Source organism: Oncorhynchus masou, chromosome 13, assembly GCF_036934945.1.
Source record: "Oncorhynchus masou masou isolate Uvic2021 chromosome 13, UVic_Omas_1.1, whole genome shotgun sequence".
Taxonomy (NCBI): domain Eukaryota; kingdom Metazoa; phylum Chordata; class Actinopteri; order Salmoniformes; family Salmonidae; genus Oncorhynchus; species Oncorhynchus masou.
In genome coordinates this window covers 45,524,682-45,539,431 of record NC_088224.1, presented here as the reverse complement: position 1 = coordinate 45,539,431, position 14,750 = coordinate 45,524,682, and the positions used below count along the sequence as shown (strand labels likewise).

Below are 14,750 nucleotides of genomic sequence, written 5' to 3'. Positions count from 1 at the left end.
CTCCGCTGCTGCCTGATCTGTGCTGAAATAGTGCGGTGATTGGTCAAATTTGCAAGCGCTCACATAATATGCGGGAATGCAAAAGAATTGTGATCGCGGAATCCTGAAGGATCAATACCCCTGCCTGTTTAGCTTTTATTTTGGTGCATTAGCATCAAATAGCCACCGCGATATGTAACTTTTCAGGGAAGTCAGGAACCAATATTCTCAGTCAGTTAGGAAAGCTAAGGCTATCTTTTTCAAACAGAAATTGGCTTCCTGTAGCACTAATTCCCAAAAGTTTTGGGACACTGTAAAGTCCATGGAGAATAAGAGCACTTCCTCCCAGCTGCCCGCTGCACTGAGGATAGGAAACACTGTCACCACCGACAAATCTACTATAATCCATCATTTCAATAGGCATTTTTCCACGGCTGGCTATGCTTTCCACCTGGTTACCCCTACCCCGTCCAACATCTCAGCACCCCCTGCAGAAACTTGCCCAACCCCCCCTGCTTCTCCTTCACCCAAATCCAGTCAGCTGATGTTCTGAAAGAGCTGTTAAAAATGTGGATCCCTACAAATCAACTGGGCTAGACAATCTGGACCCTCTCTTTCTAAAATTATCAGCCAACATTTTTGCAACCCCCATTACTAACCTATTCAACCTCTTTTTGTATCGTCTGAGATCCCCAAAGATTGGAAAGCTGCCTCTTCAAAGGGGGAGAAACTCTAGACCCAAACTGTTATAGACCTTTATCCATTCTGCCCTGCCTTTCTAAAATCTTAGAAAGCCAAGTTAACAAACAGTTCACCGACCATTTTGAATCTCACCGCACTTTCTCCACTATGGAGTCTGGTTTCCTAGCTGGTCATGGGTGCACCGCAGCCACGCTCAAGGTCTTAAAACCTGTTATGGCTAACGTTCCCCTAGGGACCCCCCATTCAGCTGAAAAGGTGGCGCGGAAATTCAAAAATTTAAATATTCTTGAGAAATATTTAACTTTCACACATTAACAAGTCCAATACAGCAAATGAAAGATAAACATCTTGTTAATCTACCCATCATGTCCGATTTTTAAAATGTTTTACAGCGGAAACACAACATATATTTATGTTAGACCACCACCAAATCCCCCAAAAAACACAGCCATTTTTCCCAGCCACAGATAGTCACAAAAGCAGAATTAAAGATAAAATGAATCACTAACCTTTGATAATCTTCATCAGATGACACTCATATCAGATCATGTTACACAATACATTTATGTTTAGTTCGATAATAGGCATATTTATATCCACAAATCTCGGTTTACATTGACGCCATGTTCAGAAATGCCTCCAAAATATCCGGAGTAATTACAGATAGCTACGCCAGATAACAGAAATACTCATCATAAACTTTGACGAAAGATACATGTTTTACATATAATTAAAGATACAATGGGTCTTAATGCAACCACTGTGTCAGATTGTTTTTAAACGTTATGAAAAAAGCCTACCATGCAATAATCTGAGACGGCGCTAAGACGTAAATATATTTGTCCGCCATGTTGGAGTCAACAGAAATATGAGATTACATCATAAATATTCCCTTACTTTTGATGATCTTTCATCAGAATGCAGTGCAAGGAGTCCTAGTTCCACAATAAATCATTGTTTTGTTCCATAATGTCCATTACTAGTGTCCAATTAGCTGCATTTGCTACCACTTTCAGCTCACGTGCCCAAAAGCTGACGCTGGTCCAGGCGAACTCGGACGAAAACTTCAAAAATATATATTTCAGGTCGAATAAACTGGTCAAACTCAGTAGAGAATCTATCTTCAGGATGTTATTTTCATATATATCCAATAACGTTCCAACCGGAGTATACGTTTTCATCTGCAGCCAAATGGAATGATGGTGATATCAACAGACAAATGCGCAACAGGGAAATTGCATTCTGCCAGGACAGTGACTCATTCCCCTCCCACTCGGTCAAAGTTCTACTAATTCTACTGAATTAAGACATCTAGTGGAAGGCGTAGGAAGTGCTAATAGATCCATATCTTGTTTGGAAGTGAAGAGGCGATGACTTAAAATTAGACCCGCATTCAGAATTTCACTTCCTGTTTGGAAGATTGCCTGCCCTATGAGTTCTGTTATACTCGCAGACATAATTCAAACAGTTTTATAAACTTCAGAGTGTTTTCTATCCAATAGTAATAATAATATGCATATATTAGCAATCTAGGACAGAGTAGGATGCAGTTCACTATGGGCACGCAATTCATCCAAAGTGAAAATACTGCCCCCTATCCCCAACAAGTACGGTATCATAACCGCCATCGATAAAAGACCGTACTGTGCAGCCGTCTTCATCGACCTTGCCAAGACTTTCGACTCTGTCAATCACCACATTCTTATCAGCAGCCTCAATAGCCTTGGCTTCTCAAATGACTGCCTAGCCTGGATCACCAACTACTTCTCAGATGGAGTTCGGTGTGTCAAATCGGAGGGCCTGTTGTCCGTACCTCTGGCAGTCTATGGGGGTGCCACAGGGTTCAATTGTCGAGCCGACTCTTTTCTCTGTATACATCAATTATGTCGCTTGCTCTTGCTGCTGGTGATTCTCTGATCCACCTCTACTTAGACGACATCATTCTGTATACATCTGGCCCTTCTTTGGACATTGTGCTAACAAACCTCCAAACGAGCTTCGATGCCATACAACACTCCTTCCGTGGTCTCCAACTGCTTTTAAATTCTAGTAAAACTAAGTGCATCCTCTTCAACCGATTGCTGTCAGCACCCTCCTGCCGACGAGCATCACTACTCTGGACGGTTCTGACCTAGAATATGTGGACAACTGCAAATACATAGGTGTCTGGGTAGACTGTAAACTCTCCTTCCAGACTCACATTAAGCATCTCCAATCCAAAATAAAATCTAGAATCGGCTTACTATTTTGCAACAAAGCCTCCTTCACTCATGCTGCCAAACATACCCTCGTAAAACTGACTCTCCTGCCGATACTGGACTTCCGCGATGTCATTTACAAAATAGCCCCCAAACCTCTACTCAGCAAACTTAATTTAGTCTATCACATTGCCATCCGTTTTGTCACCAAAGCCCCATATACTACCCACCACTGCGACCTGTATGCTCTCGTTGGCTGGCCGTCACTACATATCCGTCGCCAAACTCACTGGCTCCACGTCATCTATAAATCTTTGCTATGTAAATCCCTGCCTTATCTCAGCTCACTGGTCACCATTGCAACACCAACCCGTAGCACACGCTGCAGCAGGTATATTTCACTGGTCATCCCCAAAGCCAACACTTCCTTTTCCTTCTTTTCCTTCCAGTACTCTGCTGCCAATGACTGGAACTAATTGCCCCCCCGCAACAGCCAGTGAAAGTGCAGGGCGCCAAATTCAAAACAACAAAAATCTCATAATTAAAATTCCTCAAGCATACAAGTATTTAACACCATTTTAAAGATAAAAGTCTCGTTAATCCAGCCACAGTGTCTGACTTCGAAAAAAGATTTACAGCAACAGCACCACAAATGATTGTTAGGTCATCACCAAGCCACAGAAAAACACAGCCATTTTTCCAGCCAAAGAGATCACTAACCTTTGATGATCTTCATCAGATGACACTCACATGTATTGTGTAACATGAAGTCCTATATGTTTTTTAAAGTTCATATTTATATAAAAAAATCTGAGTTTACATTGGTAGTTCTAAAACATGCGTTGATATTGCAGAGAGCCACATCAATTTACAGAATTACTCTTAAAAAACATTGATAAAGATACGACTATTATACATGGAACTTTAGATAAACCTCTCCTTAACCTCTCTGGGCAACCCGACGCGCTAGCGTCCCACCTTGCCAACAATAAATGCAAATGCGCTACGCCAAATGCTAATAGCACTCGTTAAAACTCAAATGTTCATTAAAACACACATGCAGGGTACTCAACTCAAGCTACACTCGTTGTGAATCTAGCCAACAAGTCAGATTTTTAAAATGCTTTTCGGCAAAAGCATGAGAAGCTATTATCTGATAGCATGCAACACCCCAAAATACCTGAAGGGGATGTAAACAAAAGAATTAGCGTAGCCGGCGCTACACAAAACGCAGAAATAAAATATAAAACATTCATTACCTTTGACGAGCTTCTTTGTTGGCACTCCTATATGTCCCATAAACATCACAATTGGGTCTTTTTTTCGATTAAATTGGTCCTTGTATACCCAAAATGTCCATTTATGAAGACTGTGTGATCCAGGAAAAACACAGTTTATAAACGCAACGTTATTTTTTTAAATTAAAAAAGTTGCCTGTAAACTTTGACAAAACACTTCAAACTACTTCTGTAATCCAACTTTAGGTATTAGTAAACGTTAATAAACGATCAAATTGATCACGGAGCGATCTGTATTCAATAGCAACAAGTTTGGAAAACGTAGTCCACTTTCCCCCTTCCATTTCTTCCTGCTGTGTACCCGACGAAAGGCTGTGCCCATTACTCATATAACCAAGGATTTAGCTGCATAGAATTCACAACACTGGCGACATCGTGTGGAAGCTGTAGGAACTGTAAGCCCATCGTTATCTATTATACCTTGTAAGGGATTTCACCCCCGTAGTGGACAAAAATGAATGGCAAGTTATTGGCATTGACCGAACCATGCACACATTGGCCAATACCACCCAAAGCGGCGTTGATTCATGCAAAGTTTACTGCTATTGCCATATGGGTATTGCCAGTTGTAACACTTCAAAAATCCAACAGGTGGCGATTGCACTCCACCATGGTTTTTCATATTGGTATTGGACTCCAAGTCAACATCCAAAAGCCAAATTTTGAAAAAACGAATTTTTTGAAAAAAACGTATCACCCCTTAAAAAAGTGCTTTCTGGACCGTTTTTCGAAATTCTTTCGCTTTTTTTGACAATTACACATGTATAAGAACTGTATGAAAATACTTTTGTCCAATTTTATTAACATAATTTTTTTAATTTTTTTACTTGCGCATATTGCATATGTTTTGTCCATTTGCAATATGATTTCATAGGAAGTCAGAAGTCAAAAGTCAAAAATTCTTAAATTTCATAAAAAACTTCACACACCCCTAAAAAAGTGCTTTCTGGACCGTTTTTCGAAATTTTTTCGCATTTTGTGTCAGTTACACACGTATAAGAACTGTATCAACATACTTTAGTCATATTTTATTATCATTATTTTTTTTATTTTTTTTACTTGCGCATATTGCATGTGTTTTGTCCATCTTCAATATGATTTCATAGGAAGTCAGAAGTCAAAAGTCAAAAATTATTAAATTTCATAAAAAACTTCACACACCCCTAAAAAAGTGCTTTCTGGACCGTTTTTCGAAATTTTTTCGCATTTTGTGTCAGTTACACACGTATAAGAACTGTATCAACATACTTTAGTCATATTTTATTATTATAATGTTTTTTTTTTTTTTTGCTTGTGCATAAGGCATATGTTTTGTGGGGGCCAAATGTCATAAGAAATTTGACATGCTCAAAAATCCTTCAGAAATGCAAAATTGACTGGCCTGATGAACTCGGGATGGCCGGGCAGTGATTGTTGTTCCTTTCAATCACTCGTGGTGTTGATTTCATCATGTCCATTTGTTTATGTTTTCTCACTTTTGCAAAGTCACTGTGCATTTGCCATATGGTTAACTGGGCATTCACCATCACCAATTTGTCATGCCATAAAAATCATGCAGGAATGCCAAATTGACTGGCCCGATGAACTCGGGATGGCTGGGCAGTGATTCTGGTACCTCTCCATCGCTCGTTTGGGTTGATTTCAGAATGTCGCTTTTGGTGATGGTACCTCACTGTTAAAACATATTGCAAATGTTCCTTACTTTTTCAAAGTCACTGAAAATTTTTGCAGGAATGCCAAATTGACTGGCCCGATGACCTCGGGATGTCTGGGCAGTGATTATGGTACCTCTCCATCGCTCGTTAGGGTTGATTCCAGAATGTCCATTTGGTGATTTTTCTCACTCTTTCAAAGTCACTGTGCATTTGCCATATGGTTAACTGGGCAGTCACCATCACCAATTTGTCATGCTATAAAAATCATGCAGGAATGCCAAATTGACTGGCCCGATGACCTCAGGATGGCTGGGCAGTGATTTTGGTACCTCTCCATGGCTCGTTTGGGTTGATTTCAGAATGTCGCTTTTGGTGATGGTACCTCACCGCTTAAACATATTGCAAATGTTCCTTACTTTTGCAAAGTCACTGAAAATTTTTGCAGGAATGCCAAATTGACTGGCCCGATGACCTCGGGATGGCTGGGCAGTGATACTGGTACCTCTCCATGGCTCGTTTGGGTTGATTTCAGAATGTCGCTTTTGGTGATGGTACCTCACTGTTAAAACATATTGCAAATGTTCCTTACTTTTGCAAAGTCACTGAAAATTTGTGCAGGAATGCCAAATTGACTGGCCCGATGAACTCGGGATGGCTGGGCAGTGATTCTGGTACCTCTCCATCACTCGTTAGGGTCGATTCCAGAATGTCCATTTGGTGATTTTTCTCACTTTTGCAAAGTCACTGTGCATTTGCCATATGGTTAACTGGGCAGTCACCATCACCAATTTGTCATGCCATAAAAATCATGCAGGAATGCCAAATTGACTGGCCCGATGACCTCAGGATGGCTGGGCAGTGATTTTGGTACCTCTCCATCGCTCGTTTGGGTTGATTTCAGAATGTCGCTTTTGGTGATGGTACCTCACTGTTAAAACATATTGCAAATGTTCCTTACTTTTGCAAAGTCACTGAAAATTTTTGCAGGAATGCCAAATTGACTGGCCCGATGACCTCGGGATGGCTGGGCAGTGATACTGGTACCTCTCCATGGCTCGTTTGGGTTGATTTCAGAATGTCGCTTTTGGTGATGGCACCTCACTGTTAAAACATATTGCAAATGTTCCTTACTTTTGCAAAGTCACTGAAAATTTTTGCAGGAATGCCAAATTGACTGGCCCGATGACCTCGGGATGGCTGGGCAGTGATACTGGTACCTCTCCATGGCTCGTTTGGGTTGATTTCAGAATGTCGCTTTTGGTGATGGTACCTCACTGTTAAAACATATTGCAAATGTTCCTTACTTTTGCAAAGTCACTGAAAATTTTTGCAGGAATGCCAAATTGACTGGCCCGATGACCTCGGGATGGCTTGGCAGTGATTCTGGTACCTCTCCATCGCTCGTTTGGGTTGATTTCAGAATGTCGCTTTTGGTGATGGTACCTCACCGCTTAAACATATTGCTAATGGACAAGAGTCACCTGCAAGTCACTGTCCATCAGTCAATTTGATATCATTCAAAGCTAAATATTGGAGGCACTGTCAGTCTCTACGCACCCCAATGATACGTCCCTCCATCCATGTTGTGTATCTGTGTGATTTAGTTTTCCTTTGAATTTTTATGGGAAAAATGACTGATTTACAGTTCATGGGGGTTGCCTAATCATATATATGAAGTTTTGGAAAGATCTGATATTTTTAACCCCTCCAAACAGCCCATGAGAGACCAATTATGGCACTTCCGGTTGGCACAGGAAGCTGTAACTCAACATACATCCTCATTGGGCTATTCCATTAGAGAATCCTGAGTTTTAAGTCTTTACCATGAAAACTGACTGATTTACACAGGGTTCAATGCACTATGTCCATCAAATTGCAGGCAGTGAATGGGTATACACTTTTAGGGCGATTTGAACCACTTCCGGTTGGTCCAGGAAGCTTAGAATCGACACAGGTAGACCTTATAGTGGTCTGATGGACTGGTACCAAAGACAGGTTCATACAACATTCATAACCCATATAGACTCCAGGTTGTATTTAGTGGAGCAGCCAATATATTCCTATGGGGAGAGAAGTCAATGAACACAGTTTTTATGTAAACACCTTCTTTTGACTGTGAAGGGTTAATGTCACACGGTCAAGGATAGGCTTGGACAGATCAGGAGGACCTTAGGAACAGTCCTGTGGTTGAATTGTCTTTCTAAACCTAACGGTTCCGCCGCTGTCACCCAAAATCAAATGACGTACTGGTGAAGGCTTCATATTGGGCCTATTTTTCTCATGGTCGCCGCGCTCAGACCGAGCGAGCTACGGTCAAGCGGGGCACCTCGTTGGACTCGGCACAGTCTGGACACTATGGTCATGCCATTGTTTGTGTTGATTTCAGAATGTCCATTTGGTCATGTTTTCTCACTTTTGCAAAGTCACTGTGCATTTGCCATATGGTTAACTGGGCAGTCACCATCACCAATTTGTCATGCCATAAAAATCATGCAGGAATGCCAAATTGACTGGCCCGATGACATAGGGATGTCTGGGCAGTGATACTGGTACCTCTCCATGGCTCGTTTGGGTTGATTTCAGAATGTCGCTTTTGGTGATGGTACCTCACTGTTAAAACATATTGCAAATGTTCCTTACTTTTGCAAAGTCACTGAAAATTTTTGCAGGAATGCCAAATTGACTGGCCCGATGACCTCGGGATGGCTGGGCAGTGATACTGGTACCTCTCCATGGCTCGTTTGGGTTGATTTCAGAATGTCGCTTTTGGTGATGGTACCTCACTGTTAAAACATATTGCAAATGTTCCTTACTTTTGCAAAGTCACTGAAAATTTTTGCAGGAATGCCAAATTGACTGGCCCGATGAAGTCGGGATGGCTTGGCAGTGATTCTGGTACCTCTCCATCGCTCGTTTGGGCTGATTTCAGAATGTCCATTTGGTGATGGTACCTCACCGCTTAAACATATTGCAAATGTTACTTACTTTTGCAAAGTCACTGAAAATTTTTGCAGGAATGCCAAATTGACTGGCCCGATGACCTCGGGATGGCTTGGCAGTGATTCTGGTACCTCTCCATGGCTCGTTTGGGTTGATTTCAGAATGTCCATTTGGTGATTTTTCTCACTCTTTCAAAGTCACTGTGCATTTGCCATATGGTTAACTGGGCAGTCACCATCACCAATTTGTCATGCCATAAAAATCATGCAGGAATGCCAAATTGACTGGCCCGATGACCTCGGGATGGCTGGGCAGTGATACTGGTACCTCTCCATCGCTCGTTTGGGTTGATTTCAGAATGTCGCTTTTGGTGATGGTACCTCACCGCTTAAACATATTGCAAATGTTACTTACTTTTGCAAAGTCACTGAAAATTTTTGCAGGAATGCCAAATTGACTGGCCCGATGACCTCGGGATGGCTTGGCAGTGATTCTGGTACCTCTCCATCACTCGTTTGGGTTGATTTCATCATGTCCATTTGGTCATGTTTTCTCACTTTTGCAAAGTCACTGTGCATTTGCCATATGGTTAACTGGGCAGTCACCATCACCAATTTGTCATGCCATAAAAATCATGCAGGAATGCCAAATTGACTGGCCCGATGACATAGGGATGTCTGGGCAGTGATACTGGTACCTCTCCATGGCTCGTTTGGGTTGATTTCAGAATGTCGCTTTTGGTGATGGTACCTCACTGTTAAAACATATTGCAAATGTTCCTTACTTTTTCAAAGTCACTGAAAATTTTTGCAGGAATGCCAAATTGACTGGCCCGATGACCTCGGGATGGCTGGGCAGTGATACTGGTACCTCTCCATGGCTCGTTTGGGTTGATTTCAGAATGTCGCTTTTGGTGATGGTACCTCACTGTTAAAACATATTGCAAATGTTCCTTACTTTTGCAAAGTCACTGAAAATTTGTGCAGGAATGCCAAATTGACTGGCCCGATGAACTCGGGATGGCTTGGCAGTGATTCTGGTACCTCTCCATCACTCGTTAGGGTTGATTTCAGAATGTCCATTTGGTCATGTTTTCTCACTTTTGCAAAGTCACTGTGCATTTGCCATATGGTTAACTGGGCAGTCACCATCACCAATTTGTCATGCCATAAAAATCATGCAGGAATGCCAAATTGACTGGCCCGATGACATAGGGATGTCTGGGCAGTGATACTGGTACCTCTCCATCGCTCGTTTGGGTTGATTTCAGAATGTCGCTTTTGGTGATGGTACCTCACCGCTTAAACATATTGCTAATGGACAAGAGTCACCTGCAAGTCACTGTCCATCAGTCAATTTGATATCATTCAAAGCTAACTATTGGAGGCACTGTCAGTCTCTACGCACCCCAATGATACGTCCCTCCATCCATGTTGTGTCTCTGTGTGATTTAGTTTTCCTTTGAATTTTTATGGGAAAAATGACTGATTTACAGTTCATGGGGGTTGCCTAATCATATATATGAAGTTTTGGAAAGATCTGATTTTTTTAACCCCTCCAAACAGCCCATGAGACACCAATTATGGCACTTCCGGTTGGCACAGGAAGCTGTAACTCAACATACATCCTCATTGGGGTATTCCATTAGAGAATCCTGAGTTTTAAGTCTTTACCATGAAAACTGACTGATTTACACAGGGTTCAATGCACTATGTCCATCAAATTGCAGGCAGTGTATGGGTACACACTTTTAGGGCGATTTGGACCACTTCCGGTTGGTCCAGGAAGCTTAGAATCGACACAGGTAGACCTTATAGTGGTCTGATGGACTGGTACCAAAGACAGGTTCATACAACATTCATAACCCATATAGACTCCAGGTTGTATTTAGTGGAGCAGCCAATATATTCCTATGGGGAGAGAAGTCAATGAACACAGTTTTTATGTAAACACCTTCTTTTGACTGTGAAGGGTTAATGTCACACGGTCAAGGATAGGCTTGGACAGATCAGGAGGACCTTAGGAACAGTCCTGTGGTTGAATTGTCTTTCTAAACCTAACGGTTCCGCCGCTGTCACCCAAAATCAAATGACGTACTGGTAGAGGCTTCATATTGGGCCTATTTTTCTCATGGTCGCCGCGCTCAGACCGAGCGAGCTACGGTCAAGCGGGGCACCTCGTTGGACTCGGCACAGTCTGGACACTATGGTCATGCCATTGTTTGTGTTGATTTCATCATGTCCATTTGGTCATGTTTTCTCACTTTTGCAAAGTCACTGTGCATTTGCCATATGGTTAACTGGGCAGTCACCATCACCAATTTGTCATGCCATAAAAATCATGTAGGAATGCCAAATTGACTGGCCCGATGACATAGGGATGGCTGGGCAGTTATTCTGGTACCTCTCCATGGCTCGTTTGGGTTGATTTCAGAATGTCGCTTTTGGTGATGGTACCTCACCGCTTAAACATATTGCAAATGTTACTTACTTTTGCAAAGTCACTGAAAATTTTTGCAGGAATGCCAAATTGACTGGCCCGATGAAGTCGGGATGGCTTGGCAGTGATTCTGGTACCTCTCCATCGCTCGTTAGGGTTGATTCCAGAATGTCCATTTGGTGATTTTTCTCACTCTTTCAAAGTCACTGTGCATTTGCCATATGGTTAACTGGGCAGTCACCATCACCAATTTGTCATGCCATAAAAATCATGCAGGAATGCCAAATTGACTGGCCCGATGACCTCAGGATGGCTGGGCAGTGATACTGGTACCTCTCCATTGCTCGTTTGGGTTGATTTCAGAATGTCGCTTTTGGTGATGGTACCTCACTGTTAAAACATATTGCAAATGTTCCTTACTTTTTCAAAGTCACTGAAAATTTTTGCAGGAATGCCAAATTGACTGGCCCGATGACCTCGGGATGGCTGGGCAGTGATACTGGTACCTCTCCATGGCTCGTTTGGGTTGATTTCAGAATGTCGCTTTTGGTGATGGTACCTCACTGTTAAAACATATTGCAAATGTTCCTTACTTTTGCAAAGTCACTGAAAATTTTTGCAGGAATGCCAAATTGACTGGCCCGATGACCTCGGGATGGCTGGGCAGTGATACTGGTACCTCTCCATGGCTCGTTTGGGTTGATTTCAGAATGTCGCTTTTGGTGATGGTACCTCACTGTTAAAACATATTGCAAATGTTCCTTACTTTTGCAAAGTCACTGAAAATTTGTGCAGGAATGCCAAATTGACTGGCCCGATGACCTCGGGATGTCTGGGCAGTGATTATGGTACCTCTCCATCACTCGTTAGGGTTGATTCCAGAATGTCCATTTGGTGATTTTTCTCACTCTTTCAAAGTCACTGTGCATTTGCCATATGGTTAACTGGGCAGTCACCATCACCAATTTGTCATGCCATAAAAATCATGCAGGAATGCCAAATTGACTGGCCCGATGACCTCAGGATGGCTGGGCAGTGATACTGGTACCTCTCCATTGCTCGTTTGGGTTGATTTCAGAATGTCGCTTTTGGTGATGGTACCTCACTGTTAAAACATATTGCAAATGTTCCTTACTTTTTCAAAGTCACTGAAAATTTTTGCAGGAATGCCAAATTGACTGGCCCGATGACCTCGGGATGGCTGGGCAGTGATACTGGTACCTCTCCATGGCTCGTTTGGGTTGATTTCAGAATGTCGCTTTTGGTGATGGTACCTCACTGTTAAAACATATTGCAAATGTTCCTTACTTTTTCAAAGTCACTGAAAATTTTTGCAGGAATGCCAAATTGACTGGCCCGATGAACTCGGGATGGCTTGGCAGTGATTCTGGTACCTCTCCATCACTCGTTAGGGTTGATTTCAGAATGTCCATTTGGTCATGTTTTCTCACTTTTGCAAAGTCACTGTGCATTTGCCATATGGTTAACTGGGCAGTCACCATCACCAATTTGTCATGCCATAAAAATCATGCAGGAATGCCAAATTGACTGGCCCGATGACCTCAGGATGGCTGGGCAGTGATACTGGTACCTCTCCATCGCTCATTTGGGTTGATTTCAGAATGTCGCTTTTGGTGATGGTACCTCACCACTTAAACATATTGCTAATGGACAAGAGTCACCTGCAAGTCACCGTCCATCAGTCAATTTGATATCATTCTGACACCAAACTGATACAAACTGACACCAAACCCACTTTTCCCAACTCATTTAGGAGCCAAGTATAACATACTTCAGAGCTGGCCCAAAATTCACAAGGCCTTCGGTACAAAACATTAAAAAACCATAAAACACATAGTTACTTTCTAGCTGCGGGGCCAGTTCGGACATTATGTGTAGTCCTATGTGAGGCGACCCCGAATCCCGAGTTTCGGCCCGATAGGTCATTTGGTGTCCGAGTAAAAGCCTAATTGGTGCTGAAAATCCACTTTTTTCAATGCCTTGCTACGGGGTCCTTGAATGAGCTATCGGACCGAGATGTTGGGTTCTGTCTCTATGGGCCGAGACGGTCACAATGCACCTAGTCTTGTGTCTCTGGGACATTTCTAAATGTCGCCATTTTCGTAATGGTCAAAATGAATTGAAGTCATTGCAAATGTTCGACGCTGTTTCTCGGTCCGAGAACCTCCTAGAGCGCCGTAACTCACCACGCACTATCTACCTGAGGTCTAGAACAGGATTCTAAAGTTTCGGAACTCTAGGTCTGACGGTTCTTTTTTAGCTCGAACAAAGCTAACTATTGGAGGCACTGTCAGTCTCTACACACCCCAATACGTCCCTCCATCCAAGTTGTGTATCTGTGTGATTTATTTTTCCTTTGAATTTTTATGGGAAAAATGACTGATTTACAGTTCATGGGGGTTGTCTAATCACACATATGAAGTTTTGGACAGATCTGATTTTTTAACCCTTCCAAACAGCCCCTGAGACACCAATTATGGCACTTCCGGTTGGCACAGGAAGCTATAAATACACACATGTCTTGACTGACATAGAAACCTAGGGAATCCTGAGTTTTAAGTCTTTAAGTTGAGAATTGACTGATCTACACAGGGTTGAATAATGCAGAGGCCTCGGCACCTTTCGAGGTGATGTACATCCAAATACCTTTTGGGTCAATTTAACCACTTCCGATTGCTCCAGGAAGCTTAGAATCGACACAGGTAGACCTCATAGTGGTCTGATGGAATGTCATAGAAGACAGGTTCATACAGCATTCATAACCCATAAAGACCCCAGGTTGTATTTAGGGGAGCAGGCAATGTATTCCTATGGGGAGAGAAGTCAATGCACACTGTTTTTTTGTAAACACCTTCTTTTAACTGTGAAAGGTTAATGCCACACAGTCAAGGTTAGGCTTGCACAGATCAGGAGGACTTTAGGAACAGTCCTGTGTTTGAATTGTCCTTCTAAACCTAACGGTTCCGCCGCTGTCACCCAAAATCAAATAACATTGTGGTGCAGGCTTCATTGTGGGCCTATTTTTCTCATGGTCGCTGCGCTCAGACCGAGCGAGCTACGGTCAAGCGGGGCACCTCGTTGGACTCGGCACGGCCTTGGGATTATGTTTATGCCATTGCCTGCTCTCTGTGTCTTTAAACACCACGCTTTGTCACTCCATCCTTGCTGTGTGTGTGTGTGAGAGCTTTTCTTTGACATCTGTTGGGAAAAATGACTGATTTACAGTTCATGGGGGTTGTCTAATCACACATATGAAGTTTTGGACAGATCTGATTTTTTAACCCTTCCAAACAGCCCCTGAGTCACCAATTATGGCACTTCCGGTTGGCACAGGAAGCTATAAATACACACATGTCTTGACTGACATAGAAACCTAGGGAATCCTGAGTTTTAAGTCTTTAAGTTGAGAATTGACTGATCTACACAGGGTTGAAAAATGCAGAGGCCTCGGCACCTTTCGAGGTGATGTACATCCAAATACCTTTTGGGTCAATCTAACCACTTCCGGTTGCTCCAGG

The 14,750-nt window shown here is 42.5% G+C and overlaps 1 protein-coding gene across 2 annotated transcripts in view; it reads left to right on the top strand.

The window, feature by feature from the left end:
* LOC135552415 (regulation of nuclear pre-mRNA domain-containing protein 2-like) overlaps positions 1-14,750 on the top strand; it is a 98,436-nt gene that overhangs the window by 29,099 nt on the left and 54,587 nt on the right. The window lies entirely within an intron of this gene.